We start from the raw sequence: 7,408 nt of genomic DNA, 5'->3' as shown, positions 1-7,408 counted from the left end.
AAGTTGAGTGATAATTCACAGACTTATAGGTAGAGCTGCCTAGCGGGTACATCTGAAAGCAGCGGCTGGGTTCATTTGCTAGTAGCACACTAAAAAAATTAGAGCTTTCAAAAATAGACGTGTTAATAGTTTATGTAATTTCCATTTTGCTCATAAAAATAAACAGCAGAGAATCCCAAATCAAATCAATATTTGGTGTGACCACCCTGTGCCTTCAAAACAGCATGAATTCTTTAAATCTTCTAGGTACACTTGCGCACAGTTTTGAAGGCACTTGACAGGTAAGTTGTTCCTAAACATCTTGGAAATAACAACAGATCTTTAGATGTAGGCTGCCTCAAATCCTTCTTTCTCCTTATGTAATCACATACAGACTGGATGATGTTGAAATCAGGGCTCTGTGGGGGCCAAGCCATTATTTTCTGAACTCCTTTTTCTTGTGTACACTGAAGATAGTTCTTAATGACATTGGCTGCATGTTTGAGTGTCGTTGTTCTGCTGCGGAATAAATTAGGGGCCAATCACACACCACAATGATGGTATGGCATGATGGATAAGTATCTGCCTGTATTTCTCAGCTTTGAGAACATCATTGATCCTGACCAAATCTCCAACTCCAAATCTTCAGCTCCATTTGCAGAAATACAGCCCCAAACTTGCAAGGAACCTCCACCATGCTTCTGTTACCTGCAGACACTCATTATTGTACTGCTCCCAAGCCCTTTGCAAACAAACTGCCTTCTACTACAACCAAATAGTTCAAATTTTGACTCATCGGCCCAGAACACCTGCTGCCATTTTTCTGCACCCCGGTTCCTATGTTTTCATGCATAAGATATGGAAACAAGGCCTAGGCGACTCAACTATGCATGAAAACTGGCGTGCAAAAAAATGACAGCAGATGCTGTGGTCCAATGAGTCAAAATATGAAATATTTGGCTGTGGCAAAAGGCAGGTAGTTTGCCAAAGGGCTGGAGTGCGGTACAATAATGAGTGTCTGCAGGCAATAATGAAGCATAGTGGAGATTCCATGCAAGTTTGGGGCTGCATTTCTGGAAGTGGAGTTGGAGATTTGCTTAAGATCAATGGAGTCCTCAATGCTGAGAGATACAGGCAGATAATTATCCATCATGCCATACCATCAGAGAGGCGTGTGATTGGCCCAAATGTATTCCTCAGCAGGAGAATGACCCCAAACATACAGCCAATGTCATTAAGAACTATCTCCAGTGTAAACAAGAACGAGAGTCTTGGTAGTGATTGTTTGGCCTCCATAGAGCCCTGATCTCAACATTATCATGTCTGTCTGTGACTACATGAAAAAACAGAAAGAGTTGCGGCAGCCTACAGCCATAGAAGATCTTTGGTTAGTTCTCCAAGATGTTTGGAACAACCTACCTGCCGGGTTCCTTCAGAAACTGTATGCAGGTGTACCTGGAAGAATTTATGCTGTTTTGAAGGCAGAGGGTGGTCACACCAAATATTGATTTGATTTGGATTCCTCTTCTGTTCAATTACTTTCCATTTTGTTCATTAATAAAAATAAATGATTAACACTTCTATTTCTGAAAGCATTCCTTATTGACAGCAATATATATATAAAATCTGTCTAAAGTTCCTCAAAGTATAGGTGGAAGAACTACTCACCCCCCTGCCTCTAGGTCAGGCTGTTCTCCACCTCCTACCCACTCCTAGCACAACCCCTTGTCTGAGCCGCCCCCTCCTTCTAGCATTGCTCTACATCTGCCTGAGCTACATGCAAACAGCCTATAGAAGTAGATGCATGTTACAATCTGGATCATCTGCACGGCCCTGTGTGCACACAATCTGCATTTGGGGCTGCGCAGCTATCACATTTTGACATGTGGCTGTGTCATTGCAGCTGCTGCATCTGCATCCGCTTCTGTAGTTTGTTTCTGCATCCACCCTGAGCTGCATGCAGGCAAAGGCAGCCTGCACACAGGACGGGGTCCAATGCCCATCTGAATGAGGCTTTAATTGCGATATTTGGCATGGATGCGCTTCATATTGTTGCGCTCTACTACTCCGTGCCTGGTGGGTGACAGAGAAGTTGAGGGCTCATGCACATAGGCCCTCTGAGCCATATAGTGTAATACCAGGCATATCTTTGCCATAGGTCTTATGTATAGTTGGCTGCCAACAGCCTGTAGAAATCAATACCAGAATGATATACGCAGCAGCTGTATTCATATTTACACATCCCAGCAGTAATTCCATACAGGGACAAATACCTACAGGGATGCAGAGCATATGTCCCTATACACATCAATCACAAAACTCCAGTACCACGGGGGATGGGCATTAATAAATGGGAACTGCTGCTGTGTGTTGCACCTTGGCATTGATTTCTACTAGCTGAATGCAAGACCTGTTATTTGCTAGCACAGGAACATGCCCAGTTTTTATACAGTACAGCTCTCAGTTCCCATGTGCATGAGCCATTAGAACACATCTTTGCATGAACGATAACCCCCACTGACTACGGGAATTATAGGCCCCTTCTAGCAACAATAGTTACCCCAGCAGCAAGAATATATACCCCAACAACAACAGTAGATGTATGAGCAACAATAGATAGCAGTAATAGTTACCCCAGCAGCAAGAATATATACCCCAACAACAACAGTAGGTGTATGAGCAACAATAAATAGCAAGAATAGTTACCCCAGCAGGAAGAATATATACCCCAACAACAACAGTAGATGTATGAGCAACAATAGATAGCAGTAATAGTTACCCAAGCAGCAAGAATATATACCCCAACAACAACAGTAGATGTATGAGCAACAATAGATAGCAAGAATAGTTACCCCAGCAGCAAGAATATATACCCCAACAACAACAGAAGATGTATGAGCAACAATAGATAGCAAGAATAGTTACCCCAGCAGCAAGAATATATACCCCAACAACAACAGTAGATGTATGAGCAACAATAGATAGCAAGAATAGTTACCCCAGCAGCAAGAATATATACCCCAACAACAACAGTAGATGTATGAGCAACAATAGATAGCAATAATAGTTACCCCAGCAGCAAGAATTTATACCCCAACAACAACAGTAGATGTATGAGCAACAATAGATAGCAATAATAGTTACCCCAGCAGCAAGAATATATACCCCAACAACAACAGTAGGTGTATGAGCAACAATAGATAGCAAGAATAGTTACCCCAGCAGCAACAATAATTAGCCAAGCATCAAGAAAAGATAGCCCAGCAGTAACAATAGATACCCCAGCAGCAATAATGTGCCTCTTAGCAGCAACAATAGATGCCCATACTGTTCCTCAGCAGCAACAATAGATCCACATTCTCTATGTAACATGAACAATTAGTTATGGGGAAACTGTGCACTCAGCCAGGAGGAGCGAGGACACTAGGAGTGGGCACAGGCAGCAAACCTACAGGCAGCAGATCTCTCTCAGTCCCTGCAGCCTGTTCCTGGCTCCCCTGTCAAGGCATATCCCCTACCCTATACAGGGAGAGGGCAGCTTCACATAGATCTCTGCTGGAGACTGTCAGAACTGCTGCAGCCGCCGGCCAGCACTATAGAGGCAGCGTTGGCAAATGCATCCGCCTGCTTACTCTGTGGCCGGCACAGCTGCAGAGAGCTGAGAAAGTCCCACTCGTTCCCCGCGTACATCAGTGGGGGTGTCAGACCCTAGTTCAGCCAGAAGGAAAGCCCTGTGTATATATCTATCTATCTCACACATGGACATGTTTTCTGTTCAGCATTAGGGACTCAAGCCTCCACATCACAAGGCCCCAATGATGAAGAGAACTGAATGACATGTCACTTGGGACACTTCAATAACATTCTAGCAAAATGTAAACAACCCCATCCACCAAAATCTGATCTAGTGAATGAATTCTACAAATTCTACATAATTAGGGGATTAAAAATGCATTGTATGACAAGTGTATTATAAGGAAAAATCTATTGTTGCTATTAGCAACCAGTCAGAATTCATTTCACAGCCTGGTGCAGCACTGACAGCTAGAGGCTGACTGGTTGCTAGGGGCAACAAGAGATTTCTGTCACAGCACACTTCTCCTACATCATCCCCAGACAGGGCTTTCAGTGATTGCTGCATAGGGATGATGGCAGGCTGTGCATAACACACAGCCCTGATACCCAAAGGGATGCTGGGACTTGTAGTCTGCACAGACTCCAGCCTCAGGCTCATCACTACATCCTATATCATGGCATATGGGAGGGGCCTGGAAACCACAGGGCAGACCTACCACACCAAACCCCACCCACAGGGAGAATAACTAGTCCTCTAGAGGAGGGGTAGGCCTTGTAGGTGGGGCTAGCACTGTAATTGGGATTACTGGTGGGCCATTCAGATTCCTAGGGACACTGCTGGGGACAGGCCCATCAAAACAGAGAAACGGTAACCATAGCAACGGTTTAAAAAATTTATTTAATAACACTCACTTATTGTCTCTGGGCGTTCAGACGTCATCTCCGGTCTTCTCTGAAACGAAATCACTGTAAAATCGCTGTGGATGTGACTAGAAATTTCCATTCAAGTCTCTCTGCTTCCCTCCTCTCCAATCTCTCAAAGCAGAGTGAGCTGTTAGTGTCAGAAGTGACAGTTGGAGGTCACCTGACCCTGACCGACCAATCACTGGAGACTTTCTTCATTTTCTTGCACTCCGGCTAAACTGCACGATTTGTGGCTCACAATGACTTTATATTCCTAATAAATTATATATTTTCCGAAAGCAGAGACTCTGGAGAACACATTGATGCTAGTTTCAAATTTTTATCTTACAGCATACTAGCACAGCGGTTTAATAAACCCCCTATTGTTAGTAAAAAAATGTATATAAGTTAGTTTTGATGTATACAAACACTAAAAAATTCTCATTGTTTGATGAAATATAAAAGATAAGGTTGAGCCAAGTACAAACCCAACATGTCAAGCCATAAAATTGAAATGGCAACAAACTTTGATACCCCAAATTATCCATAGGTGATGCTTTAAAGGGCTCTTTGCAGGTCATCAGTTTTGTCTTTTTAGATCTGTCCTAATAAAGAAATGGTTTTATCGGATGGCAGTCATTCCTCCATGCTTAGATCTAAGCTAGACTAGCACTTGATAGTCCTGGCAGACAAGGGTGGACCAGCCTGGAGCAGTAGTTTTGGTGTTCTTCAGTTCACAGTTAACCATGAATGATGGCCCTAGAATTGTTCTCTCATTCATATTTAATATGTGTGATACAATCAGTTTTTCTTTGGCACACTCTACATACGTGTTTACATTTGTATGTGCATGCACTTATGTAGACGGTGGGGGGCATTACCCCTTGGTGACCAAAGGTAAAACAAATGTTAATGCCTGAACACCATTTTGCAACTTTGGCAAGTGTTAGTACAACTGTACATATCGGTGCGACTACTTATTGTATCCAGGTCCATTATACCATGGTGTATTTCAGGACAAATGGGGCTTTCTTATAGTGGTAAATGGTAATGGATAGCTCCTGATTTTTATTTTTATTATCAAAGGGAAACTGATTCAAATTATTTAAAAAGAAAAGCAAAAACTTATTTTTAAAAATTTAGCTTTTGTATTTTTTGCTATTACCATGCTTTACCACCAAGAAACAACCCAAAATAATATCTCCTACTCCTGATGATCGCAGCGATACCACATATGTGTACATTATTTGTTTGTACCCGTAGTACAGCCCATAGACAACAGTGTGTATTTTGCTTTTTTTATCCTACCTAAACAGTACTAATTAATAATTTTAAAAAAAAATTTATTTTTTAAATCCTACTTAAAATATACTGTCCTTGACCTTTTACCTTTACCTTAACCCTAATGCTGACCCTGGCATTGATTTAGATCGTACCATGGTATAGCTAATTTTTTCTTTGTTTTCATTTTTTCTAATATATTTTCTTTACACACATTTGTTTATTTACTTCTTCCTCTCGTGCAAGAAGAGAAAGATACAATGTATCCTCCTCCCACCTAGAGTAGGAAACACATGATCCACAATAATATAAAAATCCTGGGCACATGCTACATACGTGTTTACTTTTAAATATGCGTGGGGGTGGCGGCTTAAAACAATTTTTTTAATTCATTTTTTTCACAGGAACAGGTGTCTCCACTACGCCATTTCATTTCACTTCTTGCTCTAGTGGAAATGCTAACATTCTGCATTTTGTCGCACTTTCTGTCCCAGTGGCAGTGGTCTGCAGGATGCATAGAGAGGGTGAAGGGTGAATCTCCCCAGATGGGGACACCAATAGAAAAAAAGAAAAAGACAAAAATCGAACCCTTCCCCCAGACTATTTCAGTTTCATTCAGTAACAATGGTTGCTAAAACCAATGAAATGCAAAAAAAAAAAAAAATCCTTGCCCAGAGTAGTACAATATTACTATGGTAACATTGTATTGCTTTGGGCACCATGTGTTGAAAATGGTAATAAAATAAAAAAGTAATAAAAAAACTGAAAAAAATAATTAAATTATTATTTATTTTTACATACTGTCACCAGGTCAGTGTCCCTAATCACCACCACACCACTTATATGATAATACTGGACTGGACTGGTGACAATATGTTAAAAAAAAAATATATATATATATATATTTATTTACAACTTCAAAAAACTTGCCGTGCCTCTTACTAAATAACTTTGGCTGTCTATTTTCCAAAAATGGGTCATTTGGGGGGTATTGGTACTGTCCTGGCATTTTTGGGCCTCAAGAATTGAGATTGGTCATCAGTACATTAGAATTGATTGATTGGTAGATATACAGTGGGGATCAAAAGTTTGGGCACCCCAGCTAAAAATTTGTATTAATGTGCATAAAGAAGCCAAGGAAAGATGGAAAAATCTCCAAAAGGCATCAAATTACAGATTAGACATTATTATAATATGTCAACAAAAGTTAGATTTTATTTCCATCATTTACACTTTCAAAATAACAGAAAACAAAAAAATGGCATCTGCAAAAGTTTGGGCACCCTGCAGAATTTATAGCATGCACTGCCCCCTTTGCAAATCTGAGACCTGCCATTGTCATGGATTGTTCTCAATCATCATCTGGGAAGACCAGGTGATGTCAAGCTCAAAGGTTTTAAATGCCCAGACTCATCTGACCTTGCCCCAACAATCAGCACCATGGGTTCTTCTAAGCAGTTGTCTAGAAAACTGAAACTGAAAATCGTTGACGCTCACAAAGCTGGAGAAAGCTATAAGAAGATAGCAAAGCATTTTCAGATGTCAATATCCTCTGTTTGAAATGTAATTAAGAAATGGCAATCATCAGGAACAGTGGAAGTTAAAGCAACATCTGGAAGACCAAGAAAAATATCAGACAGAACAGCTCACAGGATTGTGAGAAAAACAA

Source organism: Staurois parvus, unplaced genomic scaffold (genome assembly GCF_062004578.1).
Source record: "Staurois parvus isolate SC_StPar_1 unplaced genomic scaffold, SC_StPar_1.0 ptg000018l, whole genome shotgun sequence".
Taxonomy (NCBI): Eukaryota; Metazoa; Chordata; class Amphibia; order Anura; family Ranidae; genus Staurois; species Staurois parvus.
Note: the sequence above shows the minus strand (reverse complement) of the source record.